The sequence below is a fragment of the Eumetopias jubatus genome, unplaced genomic scaffold (assembly GCF_037043125.1).
Source record: "Eumetopias jubatus isolate StellerSeaLion01/CBP00866 unplaced genomic scaffold, mEumJub1_p1.0 scaffold_4, whole genome shotgun sequence".
Lineage (NCBI taxonomy): Eukaryota > Metazoa > Chordata > Mammalia > Carnivora > Otariidae > Eumetopias > Eumetopias jubatus.
In genome coordinates, this window is record NW_028274810.1 from 97,061,505 (window position 1) to 97,089,081 (window position 27,577).

Consider the following 27,577-nt stretch of genomic DNA (forward strand, 5'->3'; position numbering starts at 1 on the left):
TGCCCCTCCCCCTGCTCTCTAAATAAATAAATAAATAAGAGGAAAAAATACCTGGAGAAGAGGAAACAACCTGTCACTTTCAGATACTTGGATAAAGTCTTTGGCCTTCAAATCCCGAGGTTGCAGTGAATGACAAGCAAGTCTTTGCCTTCTGCCAACACAGCATGTTGTGTGGCCTCTGCCCTCTGGACTCTCCATTGAGGCGGCATGGGTACTCAGGGCACAGTTATCAAGAGCTTTCTACATTCCAGGCTCAGAGCTAGGAGCTGAGACTGCAGTAGAGGATGTGCAGTCTCAGAAAAGGAGAGAAAACACCAAGGCTAAAGGGGTGACAGAGATACCCGGGAGCCACCAGGCCCTGAGGACCAGTGCAGCTGTGTCCCCAGAGCTCAGGAGCAGAGAGGGTCTACTATCATCCAAGCAAAGTCTATGCTCCTAAAAGCTGGGTCATCAAATCTTGGAATTGAGACAGATGACAAGGGACAGTGACCGAAGAGACACAGAGGCGTGCAAGAAGCCCCAGCCTCATCCAGGCGCAAAGGTCTGTGCTCACCACCACAAAGCCTCTGTAGGTTCCCACGGTGCCCTCGGCACTGCAGGTACACCAACAAACATGGCAAATCAGAAGCCAACATTCTAGAGAAGGGAATCAGGAAAACAGTTAAGACCCAGGTCATTTTTTACTGAAAAGAGGACAAAGAAGGAGCCTCACTGGCTTGCCAGACTGAGACAGGTCTACACGGGGAGGTCAGAACTGGCCATGGGTCACAAGTCTGTGGTTGGACAAAGCAGAGATCTCTGCCTGGAGGGTCTCGGGCTCAGGAATTCGGACCAGAGATTCGAATCCAGGTAAAGAGATGGGGTAACAGGCACGGGGCTCTAGAAGCAACTCCTGATCCACCTCCTCTGTGAGGGCAGACAGGGCTGGTGATGCCCACAGAGGCTCTTGTTCAAGGTGCCCCTGTTGGACAAACGCAACCCCACCAAGGGACATGGCTGGGAGAGATACTGCCCCTTTGTGTGAATGAGAAGAAGGAACCATGTCCTTCATGCCCAGCCCCCACCCAGGCCCCTCCAGCTTCGAGGGCCAGGCGTGTCATCACGTTTGCCCTGGAGCAGGGGCCCCTGATGCACAAACCCTAGACACCGATGCCATCTGTCCTGTTCCCCACTGATGTCTGGCACACAGTAGGCCCTCACTGAACATCAGTTGTGTAAATGGTATCAGATGAAGCCTTCGCCTTCCCTAGCAGCACTGGTGTACTTCAAGCGGAGGTAGAAAGCAACGGAGGCCGTTTTAACCCCACGGGCTTCTGCGTGCTCTCTAGAGCAGCCCTGGGCACAGAAACAGAATGTGAGCCATGTGTGCAACTGACATTTTCTAGTAGCCTCACTAGAAAAGGGAAGAAAAAGAAAAGCAGATGAAATGAATTCTAATCATATATTAAACCAACATATCCCAAATCTTATCATTATAATTTTGGCATGTAGTTAACACAGAAAGATATTAATAAGGTATTACACGTTCTTTTTTCCATCCCGAGTCATTGAAACCCAAGGTGTATTGTATATGTAAAGCACAGCTGGAGTACCCACAGTCATGTGCTCAGGAGCCACATACAGCAATAGATCCCGTATTAAAGAGGGCATATCTAGAACCTGTGGTTTCAAGGGAAAAACAATTCTGGAAACCTGGAAAAAAATAATTCCACATCATGCAAATAAAACCCATTAAGAGAAATGGGTGAACATACAGTATAGGCCAACAAAATAAAAAATTACTCAGATCAGGGGCACCTGCGGGTGGCTCAGTCAGTTGAGGATCCGACTCTTGGTTTCAGCTCAGGTCATGATCTTGGGGGCGTGGGATCAGGCCCCACATCGGGCTCCAGGCTCAGCAAGGAGTCTCCTTGAGATTCTTTCTCTCCCTCTGCCCCTCCCCACTGCCCCACTCTCTCTCTCTCTAAAATGAATAAATAAAGCTTTAAAAAAATTATTCAGATCATAAGAGCATCTTGCTCCTAGCATTGCTGTGAGTTGTATATGCCATACCTGTACATGCTCGGGAGAGGGCCTGGTACACAGTAAGATGTATTATGCCAACAGGCCAAGTGCAATCAGAGTCTGAATTCTTCCACAGTTACACAAACTTGCATTTGAAGTGCAACGTGGATGCACATTGACATATCTTGCGTGATGTGGGATGCAGCCTCCAGAACCGTGAGTTCCTCAGGGACCCGTGGGCCTGCCATTTGCAGGTGAAAAGAAATGGAATATCCGGCTGAAGCCGGGGGGTGGAGGGCTAAGAAGGCAGACAAAAACCATCCTGCTGACTACATACATTTTTCAAAAAATAGCAAATTTGCGCAGCACCATGGATGCAATGAGTAAGATTTGCTTTTTTTCCTGCCTGTCAAGCCACTTATTAATCATAACATATTATTGCTCTGCTGGTTCACAATGTGCAGTGAAACACTAGGATCCAGCTGAGAACAGAACTGAAGAGAACGAAATTGGATGGCAAGAAAAGAGCAAAATTAATGTAGGCTCAAGTACAAGGGGGGGACAAAATCATCCTCTTAGAACTGATTTTCACAGCGATCAGAAAAATAAAGGGCAAACTCAAATCAAGTTTTAGTGCAGCTACTACTTTCTGCCTCGGTGTTTTTGATAAGGACTGCCATTTTGGGGAGAGGGCCCCGGAGGTGAGGAGTGGAAACTGAATGGAGTTGCGATTCCAGGCTTGGCTGACACCTTTCCAAGGCAGCTGCAAACTGGAGTCATTACCATCAGGTTCGTGCTGGGCTGTGCAGGTAGGAAATCAAATTGACATGCCAAGAAGAAATAGAAGGAAAATATCAGAAAGGAGAAAGGCTCAAAAGCACTCTTGACGTAGCAGAAAGGATATTCACGATCGTAGCAGAGAAGAAATGACAAAAAAAAAGAAGTTAGGTTACAGTTCCTGGTGGGCACCTGCCAAAACTTCAAAATGAGCCAAAGGATGGACAGGAGAAAAAGAAGACGGAAACACACACGCACACACGGCCCTTCAGATATGCATCAAAGTCCTTAAGAAGTGAATCTATACTTGGCCGTGGTCAAAGGGAATTTCAGAGAAGGGCGAGTTTCCAGAGCATCATCAGGGTCTGAAACAGATAAATGGACCATTGCCACTACTAGAGGTCATGAGCCCAGCCCCTTCGCAGGTCCCTCTGTCCTCTCTGTGAGTTCTTCCCCACACAGAATGGACTAGAAACACCAGGCCACGTCTCATGACCTTGCTCTGGATTTAATGCTGTCCCTGTCAGTCCACTGCACTTTCAAATCCTCACTCGGGGATCTTTGGTACCCAGCTTCCTGGCGCGGTCTGCGTGGTGATACTGATTCTCAGCAGCGGGGCCTTTGTCCTACCAGCCAACAGGGCTTTGGTCCTTAACTTAAAAGGCCAAGAAATGCTCCACAGGTGCAGGTGTGGGGCCATATTGCCTTCATAGTGCAGCCCGCCACGCTCGATGGAATTAGAAATATGTTGGGGTTGGCACATGCAAAGCTGTGTGTTCTCCTTCCTGCCAAAGATGGAAGATGATTGACTGAATGGGAACAGGAAATCAGCTTGCCAGAATGGATTTAAAATGGGACGTGCGTGCTCAGGGGAGGGTTAGCGTTGTACTTCGGAACAGGAGCAAACAGGAAAGTCCGCAAGATCCCCAGCTCGTTCTAAAGATAAAGGGTCCCTCTGGGGAACCGTGAGAGGGCAGGGCACACATGGAGTCCAGTTCCTCCCCCTGGGAGATGGCAGGGTGTTTTGGAAAGTGGGACGACCATTGTCTAGAAACAGCCTGGGTCAGTTCACCAGAGAGCATCCACCATGTGGGCCGCTGCCTGCCTCCTGTGAGGGAGCACTCGCTGGCATAATGCCATGTTCTGGATGGCAGCACCAGCCGCCTACACACGGCCCAGGTGACATGTACTGAGTGCCTGTCAATGCCGCACGCCAGGCACTGTGTTAGGAACAGGGGGCTCGGTGCAAGCAGGGCACAGTCCCATCCTTTGAGTTGCCTATGGTTCACTGGGGGGACAGAGCAGTAAGCAGGGGACCACACTACTCGGTAGCAAAAACTGTTCCAGGAGCCCATCTAGGAGTACGTTGGAGATGAGCCTCCCCCCCGGGCTCAGGGCAAGTGCCGAGCAGGCGTCTCAGACTTTCACACTGAGACCTGAGGGTCAATAACACACAGCCACTTGAGGAAGGGATGGGCTGGCAGAGTTCTGGGGAGAAATGGCATTCACAGAGGCCTGGGGCTGTGGCAAGCTTCTGGAGTGCCATGCAGTCCAAGCTGGCCAGAATGCAGGTGACAGGAGGAAGGGCAAGAGATAAAGCCACAGGGGCCAGGTCTTGGGGGGCCATGGATGCCCAGCAAAGAAGCCTGGGCTTCACCTTGAGGGCAACAGGGAACTGCAGATGCGTGCTAAGCATGGGGAGAACCTTGGGCAACCATGTGTTTCAGAACGAATACTCTGGCTGCAGTGTGGAGGACGAGTTGGAGATCGGCCAACTAGAGACAGATTCAGAAATTGAGCAGACAGAGGGTATCAGAAATCTTGCCCAACGCCCTGGCTTTGTATACTAGGGGCACAGAGAGAGGAACTACTTGCTCAAGAACATAAAGCTGAGGTGTGACAAGCAGGCCAGGTAGGTTTCTTGAATTCAGGTGACCCGGCTGCATTTACAGCATCGAGGAGTTGCCATGTTCCCTTTCCCACTTGGAAAGTCACCCACAGGCACATTTTCTCTGGGGCCCCCCAGCCTGGCACACACAGCTCCTGAGTTTCTGTGCCCCGGTCTGGTTTAGAAAGGGCTTCCACCCACACTATGTCACAGGATCTCTACCTCATCCATCATAAGCAGACTCGTCCCTATATTTCACACTCCCAATGGACATGGCCTTGAGTGGCTGCTCGTCTGAGAACTGGAACCAAATGTCCTTCTGCTTTGAGGGCTCTCCAGTCCCCCAAATGTGTTCATCTCAGACACGCCCCCCCCCCCCCCCATAAACACAGGTCAGCAAAGGGCTGGGCACGGAATTATTTTAATTAGGTCTTCCTGCAATAAAGAGGGATCTTGATGCCAGAAAACAATGCAGGCCAGAATCATCTTGGGCTAGTGGGAAGCAACTGAGTAGCTAGGACACAGATTTCAGGCTCAGGCTGTCCCCAACTGCTTCCACGCCACATGGGCTCCAGGGGCTGAGTTAGGACAGCAGGGAGTGACCAGAGAACAGCTGCTCGATTCAGGAAACGCCAGCCCTCTCACCTGGGCTCCAAATGAACCTGGAGAGCGAAATCTCCAAGGACGACAAGCGGCCTGTCATGTGCACCTCCGAGAACAGACAGTGTGCATGTGACAACAAGGGCAAGAATAAGTAGAAGGAGGGACAGCGGGGTGGCTGAATGGATTACTGGAAAGCTGGTGAAAGAGGTTTATTCTGCATGCACCGATCCCGCCAACATGAGCCAACACATACGCACAGGCAGAGGTCGCAAGGTTCCCATGTTAGGGCTGCCAGGAAAAACTCCTCACCTTAAAATAGGGCCCCGACACCTTCTGCCATCCCACCCGGAGGAGCCTCACTTGGGTTAATCCACATCACCACAATGAAATACCTCCCCAAGAATAAAAGGGGCCACTAATCATCATCAAACCTTAGTGGAGATCAAGTGAAAATCAGATTTACTCTCCAGATTGACCCCACTGAAAATCAGGGGCTTGGATGTGAAGACAGCAGAAAAGGTGTATTTCCAAGGGCGTTTGGGAGCTGGGCCCATGGAGGGAGGCTCTGGGCAGCAAAACCATGCAGCCCTTGAAGGCAGGGAAGGGGGCAGGCCGGGGGCTGGAGGGAGGCTGAGAAGAGGGATGGGATCGTTCCAGAGGGAGTACATTAAGCAGCCACATATGGACACAGACTTGCTTTCCTGGAGGCTATTTGTTCTAAATATATAACAAGTTTTGGCTGAGCCCCTGCCGCCCACCACAGCTGTTGAATCCATTTTCTAGGGCCACCTGGGGATTGCGGAGACAACATCCCTTTGTTTGCTCTGAAAACACTGGAAAGGAAAGGAAACTTGGTCAGAGCGGGTTGGGTTTTGCCAGGAGGTTTGGAGAATCCTTAGAAACTTCTCAGATTCCCCAGTAAGGAAAGTTTAGGTCTTTCCTGCCTGGGCTGGTTTCATTGCTGGCAGGATGGAGAATTCAACGAGAAACTTCCTTCTCCTAATTTTCCAATCATCTGTTGTTTTTCTCTCTAAAATACCATACATCTGTGTCCTAGTGCCTAAAACAATTTCAAATATGTTATGCCAAAAGATTGCTACAAGGATGGGAGAAAGGGTCAAGAAAGGGTCATTTATTCGGTTAAAAATACCCTTCCCATCACCTCAGATCCAGCCCTGATGTCAATCTCTCACAAACTCAGTGTGAGATGTAGCTTGTCTGGCATTCCAGAAGGGACTTTTTCACCAGAAGCAAAGGTTAACAAGCATCCACAGCACCTCAGAGTCTTCCACGAAGTTCAAATATCTTAACTCCATTGATCTTACAGAACCCTATAGGATTGTCTTCATTGGAAGAGGCCGAGACTTGTCAGTTGGTTGTAGACCAGGCTGGGAAAATGAAGTGGATGCTTTTCTCCTTGGCTGTGTTCTATGCGATCACTGGGGACAAGGGCTCCCAGGTGAAGCCATTCTTCAAAAACCAATAATGGGGCACCTGGGTGGCACAGTAGGTTGGGCATCCGACTCTTGGTTTTGGCTCAGATTGTGATCTCAGGGTCGTGGGATCAAGCCCTGCCTTGGGCTCCAAGCTCAGCGTGGAGTCTGCTTAAGTTTCTCTCTCCTTGTGCCCCTTCCCCCTGCTTGCTCACTCGCTCATCTCTCTCCCTCTCTCTCTCTCTCTCTCAAAAATAAATAAATCTTTGGGGGAGGGGGAACCAGTGGGTTCAGGGCAAAATATCCAGGCAAGGTATAGGCAGGACCCAGAAACACAGTTCCCAGAGCAAAGCTCAGTAATGTCTGGATCAGGAACCAGACAGCCAGAAGGAACACAGCAGTTCCACAAATACACCAAATCTACTTCTACCCCAGGGCCTTTGCACACGCTATCTCCTCTATACAGAATGTCCTCTCTTTGCCCAACATTGCTAACACTCCAACCTTTGGCCAAGTGGAAGCCTTTCCCCCAGGGCAGGTTGGTTCTTTCTGTGATTCCCACTCAAAAGACCCCACTTCTTCCAGACTGCTTCTCTTGGTCTGTAACCGTGGACTCATTCATATAAGTGAATTATGTCCTTCTCTCCCTGCCAGGCCGACCCTCCCAGATGGCAAGGGTCTGTGTCTCCTGTTTAGCACAGAACTTGCCACATAGTGGGTGCTAAAAAGCAAAACAGAGCATAATGTATCACCACCAGACACAGAGGGACAATTCTACAAGAGTTCAAACAAAACCACACTCTGCAGAAAAGGGGGATATTTAATTGTTATCCAGTGACACTCCAACTCAAACCACAAAGGACTGAAGGGGACTTAACAAAAAATACATGTAACTGCCAAAAAAAAAAAAGAAAGAAAGAAAGAAAAAGGATAAAATAGTTTCAGGAATGAGGGCAAAAAGAAAACTGAATTAGATAAATAGTAGAAATATATTAGGAATAAAATGAAACCGCTCAACTAACACAAACTAAATGGCTCATTCATTCAAGGACAAAGGAATTAGTTACTTCTTCTGAAAAATGACAAGCGCTACTAATTCCTGGAAACACCCACCCAATAGAATCTTCACAAGGTTACTATTAAGTGTTTAGGGGGAAAACCTGTTATAAAGGTGGTACGTGGTGGAAATAAGACTACATTTTTCAGCTGGAACATCTAGGGTTCCAGTTCTAGGATGGCCACAGAGTAGATTGCCTGGGTGTGTCACTCCCTATTCTGAGGCTCCGACCCTGGCGCACCGCGATGGGCTCCCTTCTTTCCAGCTCTCGGCTTCTGTTCTACAGAGGTGGAAGAGCGGGGAAATGTTCCTTACCACCTTTTCTAAACCAGATGGCAGGAAACCCTTTCTTTCTTTCTTTCTTTTTTCTTTTTTTCCCCCCATCAACGTATCCACTTGTGTGTCAAAATGCTCCTTAGGAAGGTTTTCAGAAGCAAAGTGGGTAACTGCTTAGCTAAGGCAAATCATTTCACCTTAGGAGGAGAGAAGCTATTTGCACAGTTCCTGGGGGAGGAAAAGCCAGGAGCTGATGACAGACCCTTCCAATCCCGGAGATATATGTAATCCTTCGGTGGGGGTGGGGGGTTGGGGGGGAGCAGCGGGGCCACGTGGCACAGAGATGCTGAGCTGTGCTCTGCACCAGCTCCATGATGGGGCTCCTCTCCCTTCCCCAGCCCCAGTGAGTTGTACCCCACCTGGCATGGAGACAAGAGAGAGCCCACCTCCCTCGGCATAATGACATCACAGTGTCAAGTTTATAAGGCTTCCCTGTCTCCTGAAATCCCCACAACCCTACATAAGCACTCCTGGCAAACTCTTAATAAGGTCATTTTTGTCTCTTTGCCTGCAAAGTGGAGAGATTTTCCCTGCATTTGGGGAGCATTATCACGGAGAGATGATCTGTGTTGATATAGAGGCTACGGGAGTGCGCTTGGCAGAAAAACGGCCCCCCCAGACATGTCTACAACCTAATCCCTGGAACCTGTGAACCTGTTAGGTTACATGACAAAGGAGAATTAAAGTTGCTAATCGGTAGACCTGACAACAGGGAGATGACCCTGGATTGTGGGCCCAAAGTAATCAACAAGGGTGCTTACAAGCGGAAGAGGGGCCAGAAAAAGCATCAGAGGGGAATGTGGTTTTGGAAGAGGTGGCAGTGATGGGAGGGCTGCTGACTTTGAAGATGGGGGAAGTCAAAGGAATGGATGCGATCTGGAGCCTACAGAACTGAGCTACCAAAACTTGATTTTAGCCAAGTGAGACCCGGGTCCGACTTCTGAACTACAGACTATAAGGCAATACGTTTGTGTTCCTTAAATTGATACATTTGTGATAACTCATTAGAACAGCTGTTAGGACCTGAACGGCGCCCCCTGGCCTCCAAAGTCCTACACGGAAGTCCTACCCTTCATGACCACATCTGGAGACACCATCCTTAAAGAGGTAGAATGAAGTCATCAGGGTGGACCCTAATCCGCTGTGACTGATGTCCTTCTAAGAAGAGACTGGGACCCAGACACACACCAAGGGAAGACCATGTGAAGACACAGGGAGAAGACAGCCGTCTGCCTGCCAAGGAGAGGCCTCAGAAGGAAAGCAACTCTTCCAACATCTGGATCTCAGACTTCTGGCCTCCAGAATGATGAGAGTGCCTCTGTGTGGTTTAAGCTGCTCAGTCTGTGTTACTCAGTTTTGGCAGCTCTTGCAAATGAATATAGCAGCCACATGAAGCCAATACACCGGCTCCACAGAATTGACCTCGAAGGACCCCAAGGGCACCTGGGCAGAGGACCAATAATTGGAAAGGAGGGGCCTGTTGATGTCACCCAGGCAGAGCAGCCTGGTGGAATGGTGGGGGCCACGAGACAGAGGACACCAGCAGTGATCTGCAAATCAAAAGACACAGGGGCAGATGCTCAGAGAGCAGGAGGTAAGATCATCCACTTTTTTCCCAGGCTCACTCTGTCAGAATTTAAATGAATGAGCATCCACGATTCCTCTGATCAGCACAGGGAGGCCTTGTGGGTGGGCAAACTATGCCAGGCGCTGAGTGTGGCTTCCTCAGGACCCCGGGTTTTGTGCTGTTTGAAGTCTGCTTTGGGTCCAGCTGGTTCTTCTCTCCTTATTCGTTGGGAGTCCCACAAGGTAATATCCCATCTGCGTGAATGCCAGGACCTCGGTCACTGAAGTTGGTAAGAATTAAACTCCATCCTTTTTTATCTTGTTATTAAAAAAATAAAGTACCTTCCTAGTCTGGGAGGTTTGAGGATTGCGGGGAGACGCATCTCTGACTTGCGATGATTATTAATCAAGAGCACGGCCCTCTGGGCTAATTCAGCTGGGGCCGAGCTGACGTTTACCTTTGCCATATCTAGGAGAAAAGGTTTTGCTAAGCAAACGCAATGTGTAAACAGCATCATAAGGAACATGTTTAACCTGCTTAAGAGAACAAACTGGCTTCAAGTAATTTAGCGGCGTTCATCTGCATCGTGACACTTAATCTGCCTTTATAATTGGGTCTATTTATATATTAAAGGAGACTCACCCAAAATGCTTCATACAATTATTTTTAAATTTTCTGATTAAACAATGTATGTCCACTGGGGATAAAACACAGACAATACCAATGCCCGCAGAAGAAACTAGAAATCATCCATACTATTCATATTCTTCCTGCCCCCATCCCTACCTGCCGCCCTCCCCCAACCTTTAAAAGACTTTGGAGTCGGATAAACCTGAATTCTAATTCTGCCTTCACCACATACTTGCTGTGTCACCATGAGCAGACTTTCCACCTGCAAAAGGGGACTACAAGCAGTATTTACTTTACATGCTATCATTCAAAGAGATGACTGGTGCTCTCCTCCAAATGCAGTGCCTCGCACAGAGTAAACCCTTCCTAAATGCTGCTAGAGTGCTTCCGAGCCATGCAGAAAGGAGTCAGCGTGGCTGGCATGACGGCTGTTCTTTGAAAGGCCTGCTTGCAAAGTCGGCTTTGGCTGGTGTCCGGGGGAGCTTACAATTGGGGAGAATTCCAATATTTCCTAAATAAGAGTGGCACTCTGTGCTTCAACTCTCTGTATAAATAATATGGCTTAGGCTGAACACCTGCTTTCCCTCTGGGAGTCTGGAATCCGGGTACACACCAGGGAGGGCATATGCCCACACGAACAGCCCCCAGTAAAAACCCCCAGGCACTGAGTCTCTGAGTTTTCCTGGTTGACAACATTGCACACACATTGTCACAACTCCTCGCCAGAGGAGTTAAGCACATGCCACGTGATTGCACAGAGCGGGGCGCTCTTGGAAGCTCACGCCTGGTTTCCCCAGATGGGCACCATGCACCTTCTTTCTGTGCTACTGTTGGTTTGGATCCTTGTGCTGTAATAAATCATGGCTAGGACGACAACTACACATAAGTCCCATGTACGAGGGTACTGGCAAACTGTCACACCTACGGGTCCTCTTGAGGACCTCCCACCATGTGAACCTATCTCTGGAGTTGGGCTGTGGATTCTAATCCCATTTCTACCACATACTGACTCAGGTTCCCGGCAGGACCCAGGCGGCCACCTCAAGTGGGGGATCTCAAGAGCCTTCAGTGAAGGGCTATCATGAAGGCGTGAGCAGGGTCTAAGGGAAACAGAAGGGAGCAGCACAGGATCCTGGGGTTAGGGGGACGGGCTGTTCAAACTGGTGAAACAGTAGGGGTCAGGAGCCATGGCAATCCTTACTGTTATGATGTGGACTATAGATGTGGTTTCCATTTCCTGATTATTTCTCCATTGCTTTACAGCCATCCCCAAAGAATACTCGTTCTAGAAAGAGAAAGAAAGGAGAAGGAAGGGAGGAAGGATCCATTCTTGGCTAGTAATATTTTGAATCTTCTCCTACCCTGTCCTTATGCAGGTGTTTCCAGAATCTAACACACACGGGCCATCCTGAGATTAAAGCTCCAGCTGACCAGCAAAGGGCTCTGACTTTCCTTATGTTCATCACATGGCATAATCCATGCCACCTTTCTTGGCAGCATTGTCATGAGGTGGCTGCCCAATCAAATCCCAAGTAAGGTTGAGGCCCCCTCTCTTCCCCAAGCCTGAGCCCAGGCCCCAAGCCCTGAACCCCAGTTTAAGAGAAGACGGTAAATGCCCTACATGATGGGCGAATGGGCAGATGTGATTTCTCGCTGGCCCTGTGAAACCCCTGTGTGTGGCATGGCGACCAAGCACGCAGCTCTTTATTATAAACCTTGCTCCCCCCTCCCTCCACGGCACCCCCATGCATTCCCCAGAGACAGTGGAAGCAGAAGGTACATACATGAGACTATAAACTGAAGTAAATCAAAGACAGGCCTTGGGTAATGAGGCAGCTGGGAGCCCCAGGGAAGCTCAGCAGCGTCCAGAATGCAGGAGATGCTTGTAAGAACTTAAAGGCCCAGTCTTCTCCCTAGAGGGCAGGCCAAATGGCCCCACACTAGAGCAAGAATGAAGGAGAAAATCAGGTAATGGAGAGATAACGGGTAATACATCTGGGTAGCCGATGCTGGAGGGCATTTTGAAGGGAAGCCAGAGGCAGAAACACAGGAGAATAGAGCCAGTTCCTCAGACTCCCCAGTTGCCCACAGCAACCCGTTTCCTGGTGGTCATTTACATAATGTTGCAATTGCCACTGCTGTCCGCCTCCTATTGCAAAGGGAGGCCCCGCATCAAAGGAACACACAATAACTGCACAGGTTAATTCAACTCTCATTAACCACTGGCAAAATAAAACCCACTTAATCACCTACTTAACTTGAACATGGAATAAAAAGGTCTATTTTGTTCGGAAGGAGCTTTCCATGAGCAGATGCCTTGCAGCTAGCCACAGCCCGCACCCTCGGGGCCGCAGGACCGGCCTGCGCCCGTGCTGTGGGCGCCAAGATGCCGCCAGGTCAGAGGAGGCTGTCCTCAGGCAGGCGGGCAGCGCCAGGCAGGGTGGCAGCTGGCTCCAGCTCTGTGCAGGCCACGAGCCTGTGGGCAGGTGAACACCACTGGACCTCCCCTTCCTCTTCTGTAAAATGAGGATAAGAAAAAAAATCCAACTTATAAAACTGTGGTGAGGGTTCAGTGAGATAATGCAAATGTCCTGGCACATTCCATAAACGCCAACAGCCAGTCCTCTCATTACTGGTGTTTCTACTGTCACCGTGACGCAGGGCCACTCATTCATCTGAGGAACAGATTTAACTTCTCTGCCTGAATTTACTAATGGCTTCAAACAGCTTAACTGAACTTTTCTAGATATTAACACACACTGCTAGCCAAGATAAACACATCTGAGGGCCCGATTTAAGCCAAATGACTGGATAGGAGAGGCAGTGAGGCATGCCATGATCCAGTTTCAACTGACACAATCGAGAACAAACCAGATCTTCACTGAGAAAAGTTCCCTCTGGGGCAGCGCTCGTGCACACACGCTATTTTGTAACGGGAGCTTCTGCGTGCTTCCATCACTGTCTGCACAAGGTGTTCTTCAGGTAAGTAGAAATCCTTTGAATCAGAGAAATCAAATTTCCCTTCTGTCTCTTACCTTCATCATCCTACTATACAACTGTCACTTTCAAGTTGATGCTAAGGTCCTAAATGACTACCAGAGCACCAGCCATCACACTAACCTTCTAGGCAGCACGACACACAGAAAAGGCAGGTGGTAGCACTCAGTGGTCTTTTCACTCAGTGATATCTGCCCTGGGCTAGAAGGTGCCTGAGGCCTGTGTTACTTCTCACCTTGACAAATGAAGCAGCCTAACCAGGGTCCCCCCTCCAGTGTCTGTTTTCAGTCTATGCTCCAAGCACTCACTGCAGACTCAAGTCTATCTATACCTTCCTACTCCCACCTTCACAAAAGTTGTTCCCTGAACTCTCTTCTCCTTCGTCTCTATAGGTCAAATTCTCACTATACTTCTGCAATGACAGTTTGCCTGATTATGAGTGTCACCTGAGACTTAGAAAAGACACAGCTTCCTGCTTTAGACTACTGAATCTGAATCTCCATGACAGGACCCTGGGAATCAGTGTTTCCAAAACCTCCAGGTGAGTGTCTAAGGTGGAGGTAAGGTTGTCTACACCAGATTCCTCATTACAAATACAGATATACCTGTTTCCATTTCAGAAGATCTGAGGTAAGCCTGGGATTCATTCACATTTTGACCAAACTCCTCAGGCAATGGTGATGACCTTCGGAGTCTGAGAACCTCAGCTCACATGTATCAGCTTAAATCCTACCTCCTTCCCGAAGTCTTCCCAAGACAATTGGAGTTCACGTGCTTTCTCCTATATTCTGAGGGTTGTTCTGAGAAATAACTTCAGAACACAAACAGTGCCCACCAGGTAGCAACGCTCAATACGTGTTAACTCCTCTGATCACTTGTCTTGTTATTGTCCTTTCCAAGCAAGTGAAGCATGGCACCTCTTCCTAACCATAGGTATATCCTCCAGAGCACCCAGAACACTACTCGACCCCAAGAGGCACTCAACGATCAGCTGTTGCATCAAATTGAGGAGGCAGTAGGTTCGCCTGGGTGGCTTAGTTGTTAAGCATCTGCCTTCGGCTCAGGTCATGATCCCGGGGTCCTGGGATTGAGCCCTACGTGGGGCTCCCTGCTCAGCGGGGAGCCTGCTTCTCCCTCTCCCACTCCCCCCTGCTTGTGTTCCCTCTCTTGCTGTCTCTCTGTCAAATAAATAAATAAAATCTTAAAAAAAAAACTTTTAAAAAAATAATTAAGAAGGCAGTGTTTTCTGACTTTTGCTTGTGGATCCAGAATAATTTTTATGTCGTGGATAACAGGTCAAAGTTCCCTACTTCTCTCCTATTCCACTTTTATAAGACTGTTTCTATGATGAAGGTCAAACATCATCCCTTTAAAAAATGATATAAGTAATATATGGATTTATAATCATGATAGAGAACACCTGAACAAGAAATAAAGTGAAGTTTATCCTGCCAGAATTACTGCCTCCCCATCCTGATCTTCTCTGCCAGAGATAACCACTACTATCATTAGATTGACTCGTATACAACTGTCAGTAGACTAGCATGTCTAGTCTGTAAGATAATTTTATAGATTCACCTTAATAGACTGATGCACACCCTTTCAGAATGCTCTCCTATGCACACTAGGTTTGGTAGTTTCAAAACATGGCTATAAATTCTTTGATACTCCTGCCATTAAGAGGTGGAGCCTATGTCCTGGGTGGTCCTGGAGCTGCTTAGATGGAAAAGTTTGCATTATTCACACTGTGTAACTTTCAAGGCTAGGGAACAAGGGACTGTGAGGCTTTTGCTTGTTAGCTGGAACACTCACCCTTGGAGCCCTGAAGCCACCATGTAAGTAGGTGAGTTTGCCATGTTGTGAGGAACCCAAAACCACATGAAGAAGCTATAGGAGATCAGAATATGCCAGCCCAAAATATGCCACTTTGAAGACAAATGAGAAACAGAAGACGTGCCTACACACAAAAGCTCTCTGCTTTCCTCTCCATCTGCAAAAACAATAGGCTCAGACTCTTAATTCCCAGAGACAAGGCTAAGGTTACTAAAATAGGCCTTATCTTGCATTAATTTTCCCACACATATTTACCTCCCTCCAGTTTGCCACCCCTGAAAGCCTAAAAACTTCCTTGTCCTTCATCTTGTCACTACCATACAAATTTGCTGTCATTCATTAAGATGCTATTCTATAAACCCCAAGCTTTATCTAACTGCCCCTTTGAATGACTCATCACTGAGTTTCTCCCACGTGTATGCTCACTGCATGTGTTCATAAACTCTGTTTTTCTCTTGTTAACCTGTGTTTTGTAAGTTGAGTCTGCAGGGCCCTCAGCCAATGAACTTAGAAGAGTAGAGAGAAGAGAGCTTTTCTTCCCCTGCAAGGCCATGTGTACATGCTCCAGCCCCTTCAGATGGGCTGCAGCCCACCAAAACCCAGCCTTTGAGTTATTCTCAAGGCCCAGGAGCTCAAAACGTGAATGAAGACACTTGCGGATGATTCCAGCCCCCAGCCAGAGTCCACCACAGCCTTTGCAAATCTTCTGACCTGGAGCCCCAGATACTGTGAAGCAGAAGCAATCACTGTCCAGACTCTTGATCTATAGACTCCGTGAGCATAGTGAAATGGGATCTTCACAGGCCACAATGTTTTAGATGCTTTGTTATAAAGCAATAGATAACTGAGATAGTAGGAGAGCACCCTTGGAGCATACGGCTTACAGGAATTCAACTATGCAGGCTCAGACAGAAAGAGAAAAGTAATTTTTAGAGATCCCACTTAAAAAGGGCAGGTGACTCCATCTAATGGCCTCGACATACAACGAGCGTGTGCCTAGACAAGAGTGAGGATGAGCTGGGAGATGTGGATTCTACGCTAGGGGTTCTCAGGTAGGGGAAGTACTGCCCCCTGGTGGGCATTTAGAAATACCTGGAAGAATATTTCACTGTGCAATGAAGGGAATGGGGATTATAAGCATCCAAGGCAGCGAGGTAGGGATGCTAAATGCCCATCCTGCACAGAGTCACCCACCATCAACTGTCCTGACCTAAATGTTTAGATGCTCCTGCTGGGACACACAGTTTGGTCTCAGCTTTGGAGGGCCTGTCATGGTGTGAGCATATTTATTTCTGCTTGAATAGTGTGGCCCCCAAGAGGCAACCTGCCATCCTCAGTTTGGAAGAAATTGCCTGGAGAAACAGTAATCTGCTCCAACACAATGGGAAACAATACTGAGCTGCATTTGACTTAGTAAAGATGAACTGTCTTGACTCCAAAGTGGCTCTTTCTCGAGGGATTTTAGAAATAAATTTTGCCTGCATCCAATCGTCACCTTGCTCACGGACTTGTCTAGAACATCATTCCCATGCGACATTCAGTTCTACTAAAAGGAAATATAAAGATTCCATGAATACAAATACATAGAAATGTCGAGATTTTGTGGGATTTGCTTTTAAATTATAAACACTATAGACTAGTCATATTATTTCTAAATGTTTTTAAAAACCAACAATATGTTTTGGAAATTTTGTTACTATGTCAGTCCATGAGGATCTACTCAAGTTTTCTAGACTGCTGAAATACTTTTCTATTATATTATATTGGGTACCCTGTAGTTAAACATTTACATATTGATGGACATTTAGTTGTTGCTTCCCCCCCCCACCCCGGCCACTCTTTTGCAATCACAAGCAATACATCAGAGAAAATCCTTGTCCTTGAATTTTTGACTCACCTGAATGTATATCCTCAAGGCAGGTACCCTGGTGAGGAATTGCTAGGATGACTACCTACAATCTTAACAGAGCCTGCTAAATTGCCCTACAAAACAGCTGAACCAATTTCCATTCTCACCATCAGTGTTTGAGGATATCCCAATTGTCTCTGGATTTTTCCTGGGCGATTATGCAAGGGTCTCAGGAAGAGAGGTCAGGGCAAATTCTTCATCTATCGTATCAGCCGAGAGGGAAAGAATGAGTTCAGACGAGTTGAATTCAGCAAGTATTTAGTGTCTCCTATAAAGCAAGCACACTGCTGGAGGGGTCTCTAAGAGAGCTAGCAGAGTGTCTACACTTGAAGAGTTCACAATCTCTTCCACAAACAGATTTCAGACTGCTGGCATTAGAACTGGAATAGGCCAGTACAGAAGTTCTTGGTTCAGGACCTCTGAAGCGGGGGAGATGAGTCCATTGGGCCACGAAGCTTCCTAAAGAAGGTGTGCCCTGAAATGCGTTTGAAAGATGGGAAGGATTTGGTCATTCGAAGAGAATTCTGAATGGGATGGGACACAGAAACAAATGGCAAGGGAGAGGATGGAGAAGTAGGTCGGGGGGGTGGGGTGGGGAATGGCACATGGAGATGCATGTGGCACACTGTGGGGGGCAGATGCCCTCATGGCTTTCATCCTGCTGACAGAGGGAAGAAATGGAAGCACAGGGCCAGGCTGAAATGCAGGCAAGTTCTTGCATATCAAAAAACATGCATAGCCAACACTGAATAACAAAATTAACTAGTTCAGAGAGATATCTGAAAAAGATTATTCCATAAATTGCATCTTCATTGATTTTAATAGCACAGAAAAATGAATTTTACAAGTACATTACACAGCACTTATTTGTAAATCGATGCAAAAATTGTACAACTGTGTTGGATAGCTGCTCAACCAGGAGATACAAAGTTGAGGGGAGAAAACAGGAGACAAGAACAAGAACCGTCACATGATGTGATGAGCACTGGGGGTTATACTGAACTGATTAATCATTGAACATTGTATCAAAAACCACTGATGTACTATACCTTTGCTAATTGAATTTAAATTAAAAAATAGGAAAAAAAAGAGCCATGTTTTCACTGTAAATAGTTATACTGTTATAAATCCTTATTTTAAAAAATGTGTGTACTTGCACATGTGTGTGTATATGTTTATGTGTGTATGTGCATTTATTGTAAAGTTAAGGAAAATTAAACTATTATACGAATTAACTACTACAATTTCTTTAAAAAGCCCTTATTATAAATGATAATGATGGTAACCATAGTAACAATAATCATCACCAGAAAAAGTATAGTATGTTTCCAGAATTCTTGTAAAGTATTTTGACATTGCCAGTGTGATCTTTCATAATAACTCTGCAAGATAAGGCAGGGAAGAAATTATAATTTTTTTGATCACCAAGGTAACAAACAAAGCAACATTAATTAGAGCAAGAGTTCTCACCGAGCCTAGATAGTCCTCCAAGTTCCACAGGGGAGAATCAGGGATTATTTTTGCGTTTTTCAATTTGCATGCTATTATGTATGTGTGACCATGTGCATTTCTCAGAGGAGGGGGGGTCCATGGATTCTCTAATGGATCCATAACCCCCCAAAAGTTAAAAAACTGCTGAAATAGAAAAACAGCTGTGAGTTTGACATTAACAAAATGTTTTGACATTTTTTTAAAATGTTATCGTAGGACATATAACTGAAGTCTTCTACCTGTAGCTACACAGATACATGCAAATAAAGTAATAGGCATGCCTCCCACTCCTGGCTGTGATGGGGTACCCAAGGCAAAACTGATCTTCCTCCCTGATGACTAAAAACTGAATACACATGTGAATGGATATTAATGGTTTTTCAGACACTGGACAACAAGCCGCACAGGAAAATGACCCTCAAGAGAAGACAAAGAAACAAAGTGAGCCCTACAATTCCTTTAGCTTACTTCCTGGGGAGAGTCTCCAGACCAGAGTCCAGGGAGAGGGAACCAAAAGAGGCTCGTGGTCCTACTGAGTTGAAAAACAGAGTGGTCCTCCGTGGGGAGGTCAAGGTGCCTGGGATTTGCATGACAAAATACCAAAGAGGAGGGACCTCTGCAGGCTGAGCACTCTAAACATTTGTAGAGGGTTCCCTCAAGTCTTTGGCTGAGTATTGATCTGTGCACATGTGGGAGGAAACTGCTTGAAGCCAGGAAAGAAAAAGCAGAGTAAGAGTAGATAAAACAAACCATTGTGCCTACAGAGAGTTGAGAAGAATTCACGTAGCCATTAGCCAGTGTGGAAACGTGGGGCGTCAGACAGAATTCTTGACTAGGTGTTGCCTCAGCAGTAGGGGCAAATTAGCCCTCAATTAAAGGTTGCTCTGGATCAATGGTAACTTGGGCTAAAAGCCAATCTCAAAAGAATCAAACTGATTTCAGTAACTTGAATGTGTTCTAAGACAATATCCAACAAAAATGAAACAACTGCAATAGAGAATACAATAGAATACAGTTCTCTAGCAGTCAATAATGGGATATTCACAACACCAGAATCCAATAAAAAATTATGAGGAATAAGAAGAAATGGGGAAGTAACAACCCATAACAGAAAAAAACTCAAACAATAAACAGATCCAAAAATGAAAGAGATGATGGAAAAAACAGGATACTAAAATCAGTACTATAAATACATTTCGTATGTCCAAAAAGGTAGATGAAAACATGAGGAAGAAATGTAAGCTATCAAAAAAGATTAAACTTCTAGAGATAAAAAGTACAATATCAGAGATTAAAAACATACTACATAGGATTAACAGCAGATGAGACACTGCAGAAGAAAAGATTAGTGAATGTGAAGACATAGCAATAGATACTGTCCAAAAAGAAGCAGAGACACTACAAAACAGTGGACAGTGCTTCAGTGAGTTGTCAGACAATATTTAGTGGCCTATCATGCATGCAATTGGAGTCCCAGAAAAGCAAGGTGTGGGTAAATATTTAAAGAAATAATGGCCATTTTGTCCAATTCTGATAAAAACTATAAATCCACAAATCCTAGCAGCTCAACACACCCCAAAAAACACAAGAACAACGCACCAATGCACATAATATCAAAATTACAGAAAGTTGGCGATAAGACAAAAAGTAAAAGCAGTCAGAGAAAAAAGACACATTTATAGAGGACCAAAAATAATAATACAATAAAATTCTTATCTTAAACTATGCAAGCTAGAAGACAACGTAGTGATATCTTTAAAATACAAAGAAAAATATGTCTAAGCCAAGAATTCCAGAGAAAACCAAAATATCTTTATAAAATAATGGTAGGAAACTTTTTTTTCTCAAAAAAAAAAATGCTGAGAGAATTTATCACCAGTATAAGAGCATAATGAGAAATATTTAGAAAGTTCTTCAGCCAGAAAGAAAATAAGACAAGGTGGAATTTTGTATGTACATAAAGAATAATGAGCACCAGAAACAGCAAATATGGAGGTAAATATAGAAAGCATTTTTCTCGCTTTTATAAATCTTTTAAAAAGATCGTTTTAAGGCATAAATAACAATAATGTGTTGTGAAATTTAGACCATATGTAAAGTAAAATAAATGATAAAAATAGTACAAGTCATAGACAGGAAGCAATGCAAGTATATTTTTGCAAAGTTCTTCAGAGGGGGAGACGAACCATGAGAGATGATGGACTCTGAAAAACAAACTTGAGGGTTCTAGAGGGGAGGAGGGTAGGGGAATGGGTTAGCCTGGTGATGGGTATTAAAGAGGGCACATTCTGCATGGAGCACTGGGTGTTATGAACAAACAATGAATCATGGAACACTACATCAAAAACAAATGATGTAATATATGGTGATTAACATAACAATAAAAAAATTTTTTTAAAAAGTTCTTATGCCACAATATTATTTGACAGGACACTGTGATAAGTTGAAGATACATATTGTAAACTGTAGAGTAACCATTTTTATGCTTTTTTAATACATTATTTCTATACGTTATAGGACAATAATGAATAGCTAATAAGTTAAAGTAAAAATAAAGTAGAAGATAAATACTCAATCCAAAAGAAATTAGGAAAAAAGTATAAAATGAATGAAGACCAGATATGAATAGTGAGATGGTATATTTAAATACAACCATACCAATACTTACATTAAATGAAAGTGTTCTAAACACCACAATGCAAAGACAGAAATTGTCAAACTGGCTAAAATAGGAAGACCCAACTATATTCTAACAGCTAAAAATCACATTTTAAATATAAAGACAGAGAAATGAAAAGTAAAAGGATAGAAAATGATATAGCACGCAATGACTAATCAAAAGAAAGCTGGAATGGTGTTACTAATCTCCAAGTGAGTCCAGAACAAGGAATATTACCAGGGATAAAGAATGACATTTCATAATGATAAAGGGGCCAATTCATAATGAGGACAAAAAGAAACTAGATGGTGCAGACCTATTAACAGAACATCAAAGTAGATGGAGCAATAAACGGTAGAACTAAAAGAAGAAACAGACAAATCCAAAGTTATAGTTAGAGATTCCAACATTCTTTTTTCAAGAACTGATACAAAAGGTCTACAGATAATCAATAAGGATGAAAGACATGAACAACACTCTCAACCAACTTAACCAAAATGGCATTTATACATCACTCCACCCAACAATAGGATACAAATTCTTTGAAGTGTGCACAGAACACTTACCAAGATAGACCATATTCTGAACCATAACACAGCCTAAAAAAGCTAAAAAAAAAAAAAAAAAGATGCTAGTAAGAAAAAGAAAAGGCAAGCCACAGACTGGGAGAAAATATTTGTAAAACATACTTCATAAGGGATTTGTATCCAAAATATATGAAGACCTCTAAAAATTCAATTAAATGGAGTTACAAATAGAAAATTAAAAATAGTCAAAAGATTGGAACAGACACTTCACCAAAGGATATGTAAGACAGCAAACAAGACTAGAAAAATATCCTCAATGTCAATAACCATTAGGAAAATACAAATTAAATCCACTCTGAGAAACCACTTTACACTCTATGGAATGGCCATAATGTAAAAGTATTAAAGTGGATATGGAAAAACTGAAACCCCCCCTACGCCGCTGAGGGAGAATGCAAACTATTACCGCTACTTGGAAACCAGTTTCGTAGTTTCTATTATAAAGTCACATACACACTTAACCTATGAGCCACTAATCCCACCCTTACGTGCTCATGAAGGGAAATGAAATTCCACAGAAAGACCTGTATATGGACGTCCGTAACGGCTTTACTCATCAGTGCCTAAAACGGGAAAGAACGCGATGCCCATCAGTTGTGAATCGTTATGTAACCATGCAATGGAATGTTCCTCAGCAAGGACCAGGCTACCAGTACAAACAACACGGTCACTGCACTGAGTGAAAGAAGCCAGACATAAAAGTTTACATCCAGAGTGATTTCAATTACATAAAATTCTAGAACTGGCAAAACTATAGTGACAGACAGCAGGTCAAGGGTTGTCAGTGATCAGGGAATGGTGAGATGGACTGACTGTAAAGGACCATGAGAAAATTCTTTGGGGTGATGGAATGTTCTAGATCACAAGTGTGGTGGTTCCAAGACTATAAACACTGTCAAAACTCATTGTATTATATGCAGAAAATTGATTAACTTATGGTATGTTAATTATACCTCAATAAAAATGACAAAAAATATGCTTTAAAAAAAAAACATAGTTCAATTTGCTAGAATTACTTAATTACAGTGAGAGCAAAATACTTTAGCTCTGGTTCCCAGAGATGAATGGCTTTGTTCTAACATGAGGCAAACTCCAGGACACTCAATGTGACCATTGGCGCAAGGGAAGCATCGAAGAACTGTGTAGTCGGAGTACTGGAAATCGTTAAATGAAGGAACCCAAGGATCAACTCAGAGGTTCCAGAAAACCTCTCTTTTCTTATAGGGATCAAATTTCTTTGCTCCCTGATAGCCAATCCCTTCATCATGCGCTGCCATGGGTATATGCTTTTGTTGCTTTTGTTCCAGGATATATGCAGGATCCCAAGGGTGAGTGTAACCCATGCATATGAGCACACAGTGGACCAGGAGATTTAGGGAGGTATTTTTTCACCGTATATTGTCAGGTTGAAGGTGCCAAATATCTAACATCTTTTTTTTTAAGATTAGTTATTTGTTTATTTATCTGTCAGAGAGAGAGAGAGAGAGAGAGGGCACAAGCAGGGGAAGCAGCTGGTAGAGGGAGAAGCAGCCTCCCCGCTGAGCAAAGAGGACTCAATCCCAGGGCCCTGGGATCATGACCCGAACCAAAAGCAGAAGCTTAACCGACTGAGCCACTCAGGCGTCCCTGAATATCTAACATCCGACTGGCACCCCACCTGGGGGTCCACACTACACTCCTATCTTCTGCCCACAATCTGGCCTTCTTCTGCCCACCCCCTGACCTGGTCTTCTTGATGTTTCCTTCTGACCATTCCCTGACACACCCACTTTGGTCTATCCTGCCACACAGCTCCTACCTGACTCATCATCATCTCATTCTTGGGGTGGCTATGTTAGCCTCTTCAAACTGCCTTCCAACCCTTCTCACTGTAGCCAGATGGGTCTTTAAAAATGTAAGTTATCTGATTAGTGTCTGTCTGCTTCCGACTGGACCATAAAACAGACCTTATCTGTTTTGCTCACAGGTCCTAATATAATGGCCAACACACAATGAATGATTAATACATACTGAGTGAGTGGAAGAAGGTGTGCAAAACTTGCATGATCTCATGAAGACAGAGAAAAAGGAGGAACGGTGTTGAAAACATCGGGGCCAACATCAGCCCCCAGCGATGCTGTGAGTCAGCGGTCTAAGCTACACCTGCCATTGCAATCACACTGGGCTCAGGGGAAGGTCTCTGAAGCTAACGACCAATACGTGTGTTTGCACAGGCACATATTCCCAGGGAAGGGCAGAGATGGCTCCGATAACCTTCCTACGCCTGCTCAGACGCTCCATGTTCCAGGATGAATGGATAGAAAAGCTCTGTTATCTGAAAGTACACGGGCACCACTATCAGCTCCCTCTTCGGACCACGACTCTGAGCCAGGCTCTGTGCTAGACAGTGACACAAATCACTTCCTCTTCAAAGCCGTTCTATCAGATGTCATGATCATCCCATTTTTAAGAGGCAACCAAAGTTCAGACAGATTAGTAAACTCATCAAAGACATAGAGCCAGCAAGCAACAGAGCTAGGACTTTATAGGTAGCTGATTTCCAGAGCACACTCACTTAACTTCTAAAGTATACTGCTTTCCACACTTGTTTTATAGTAAGATGTCTTCTGTCCCATCCATGGATGTTATTTATCATCACATGGTCATGTCAGATTGATATGAGAAAATGCTACTTGCACAGAAGAAGGGAGACTAAGCCGCAGGTGTCTGGCTGGCTTAGGAGCAACAAGAGGACGTGGAGGGTGAGGGCAGTCCGCCTGGACCTTCCGCGTCTGGACAGGTGGCAGGGAGACCGCAAGCTGGCAAAGGAAGCGCAAGAAGCAGCAGGACACTTAGGATAAGCAAGCTGAGGTGGATGGAGGTTTGGCAAAAGCACGCATCACCTACCTCCCCAGGGTTGCTTGGAGTTGGCCCTCAGATTCCGTTACTGTGGCCCCAGTTGCAATTTTGTCATCCCCCCGGGCAGCTCTTGCTAGCACATGCCCAGAATACGCACATCACTGCCTCTCTCCACAGGATGCAGTCAAGGGTTGCCTTAGGTCTCAGGACAGCTGTGTAAGAAGACAATTTGGGAAATCTACCCCAGACATAAGACAAGGAGGGGTGTTCACTCTCCTCTCCTCACAGCCGGCCCCCCCTGATGTTCTGACGCTTGCTCCCCCTCTCCTGGACTGCCACGGGGTAATGCCGGTTGTCTCCTCCCCAGGACGATGCCACAAAAGAAGAGAGGGTGAAAGCCCATCTCCAAAAGGTAGAAGTTGATTCTCAGCACAGTGAGAGCGCAGTATATAAAGCTCACTCTCATAACACCACAGCTCCCCCGCTTAGGAGAAGACAGAGGAGTTTACATGCTTCATAATACTGCTTTACCATGCCAAAGGATAAGCATACCACAGAACATTTGGTGTCCAGGCAGCCCTATCAGAGGGATGCTAAGTGAAGGGACAGAGCGTGGCATGTGACCTCAAGTTGAGCTTCAGTGTCCCAGGGATCATTTAAATCAGGGTGGGCCATAGGTAGTAAATAAATAAATGGTCGTGGCTGTGTACCAATAAAACTTTATTCAGGAACACGGAAATTTCCATTTCATGTAAATTTCACACACCATGAAATAGGATTGTTCATTATTTTCAACGATTTAAAAATGTAAAACTGTTCGTGGCTCATGAATCATACAAAAACAGAGAGCACGGGGCGCCTGGGTGGCTCAGTCGTTAAGCGTCTGCCTTTGGCTCAGGTCATGATCCCAGGGTCCTGGGATCGAGCCCCGCATCGGGCTCCCTGCTCCACGGGAGGCCTGCTCCTCCCTCTCCCACTCCCCCTGCTTGTGTTCCCTCTCTCGCTGTGTCTCTCTCTGTCAAATAAATAAAATCTTAAAAAAAGAGAGAGCAGGATTTGACCTGTACCCCTAATTTAAAGCATCCTAAGGATATGTCTTATCATTTGGGGAAAAAATTGCTGTGCAATATTTATGTATCAAACTCAATCTTAAGTCTTCTTTCTTGTGTCCCAGGGAGGTACCAAGTGGTCATGTCCTGGATAATGTATTGTAGTTCAGGGCCATCTTCCACAATGGGTCCCCAAGTGACAGACTGATCCTTAGGAGTGCTTGGACATGGCCACTTTAATTAACACCTACATTTAATTGACAACTAATAGCCAGCAGGCTTTTCCGCTTAATAAAGCAAACACAGGATTTATTTGGAGGACAAGTTTTTTAATTTAATGTCCTTTAAAAAAAAAAAAGACCAAAAAATTCTATGTGTGCCCACAGAGTGATAGAGAGATGTATCTATTTGGATAATTTTTAATTAAGGTGAATGAACCCTCACTGGCTAAAAGGTTTTCTTAGGGGAAAGGTCTCAAACTGTTAACACATCAATATGTTTCTGTCCATTAGCTTTTCCCAGGGTGACAAGTATGGCCTTAATAGCAATTTCAAGGAAGGGTCTCTCTGTATCTTCAGGGCTGTTTAGTGATGAGGTCTTAGAAACCATGGAAACTCCTCTGGGTGGGGGGGCGGGGGGGTGCTCAAACTTCAGCTGTAGTTCTAAATGACAAATCGCTACCGGGGGTTGTCAAAACAAGTAACACGAGCTGGCTATGTGCTGAGCCAGGATTCAGAGCAGGTACATATGCGCAAAGCTCTACCCGCCACTGAGGCTTTCACAGAAGAATCCAGGAAAGGAGTCAAATAAAAAATATTCATACCAGCATTTACAACACACTATGCATCCTGCTGCACTTACAGCACCTCATTTAATCCTCACGATGATTAATGAAGTAGGTACCATTAACATTTCTCTTTTCCAAAGAGAAAAACTGAGCTTCCAGAAATTTCAAATGACTTTCCCAAGGCCTTTTAATAAATACTTATTGAATACCTGTTTGTTGTGGATGGAGCTCACATCTAGTGGGGGAAGGAGACTGTCAAATAGTTGTCGAGGCACATATAAAATTACAAATTGCAGGAGCGCCTGGGTGGCTCAGTCGGTTAAGTGGCTGACTCTTGGTTTCAGCTCAGGTCATGATCTCAGGGTCGTGAGATCGAGTCCTGCATCTGGCTCTGTGCTCAGCAGGGCGTCTGCTTGAAGAGTCTCTCTCCCTCTCCCTCTGCCCCTCCCCCTGCTCCTACACACTCTCTCTCTCAAAATAAATAAATAATTCTTTTAAACAAATAAAATTACAAATTGTGTTAACTGCTAGTTAGAAAAACTGTCAGGAGCTACAAGACTATGTAAGAGCTAGTAATTGCTGGCAACATACCCCGACCTCAGAGCCACTCTATCGCTAAGCCACATCAAACAGTGTAAAAGGCAAAAATACACATTTTCTGTAATAATTGCCATATTCATATTTTAAGACTGCCATAACAAAGTACCACAACTGGGTGGCTTAAAACAACAGAAAGTTATTCTCTCACAGCTCTAGAGGCTCAAAGTCCAAAATCAAAATGTCTGTAGGGCTGGTTGCCTCTTGGGGACTCAGAGGGCAAATCTGTTCCACGCCCAGGAGCGAGCCAGCGGCTGATGACAGCAGCCCTGGGTGTTCCTGGGCTTGTCGATACGTCCCGTCTCTGCCTCCATCCTCACATGGCCTGTGCTCTGTGTCTCTTCTCCTTTCTTATAAGGACACCAGTCATACTGCATCAGGGTACAGCCTAACGACTTCATCTGAGCCACGAGTGCATCCAGAAAAATTCTATTTCCACCAGGTACTGGAGTTTAAGATTTCAACACATCTTTTCTTGGGGCGGCAGGGAGGGTAGACACAATTTAACCCTACACAATTGTCTATATCATCTTTT

The 27,577-nt window shown here is 45.3% G+C and overlaps 1 protein-coding gene and 1 long non-coding RNA gene across 3 annotated transcripts in view; one reads left to right on the forward strand and one right to left on the reverse strand.

The window, feature by feature from the left end:
* The window catches only part of KAZN (kazrin, periplakin interacting protein), a 1,069,448-nt gene that overhangs the window by 870,782 nt on the left and 171,089 nt on the right, over positions 1-27,577 (reverse strand). The gene's annotated exons all lie outside the window — the stretch shown is intronic.
* LOC114213403 (uncharacterized) lies at positions 12,883-14,457 on the forward strand. Of its 2 annotated transcripts, XR_003610201.2 has the most exons (4): positions 12,883-13,277; positions 13,685-13,833; positions 13,913-14,130; positions 14,226-14,457. It is a non-coding gene; the product is annotated as an uncharacterized LOC114213403 (long non-coding RNA). The 2 variants fall into 2 exon arrangements; XR_015768117.1 differs by having other exon boundaries at positions 13,913-14,457.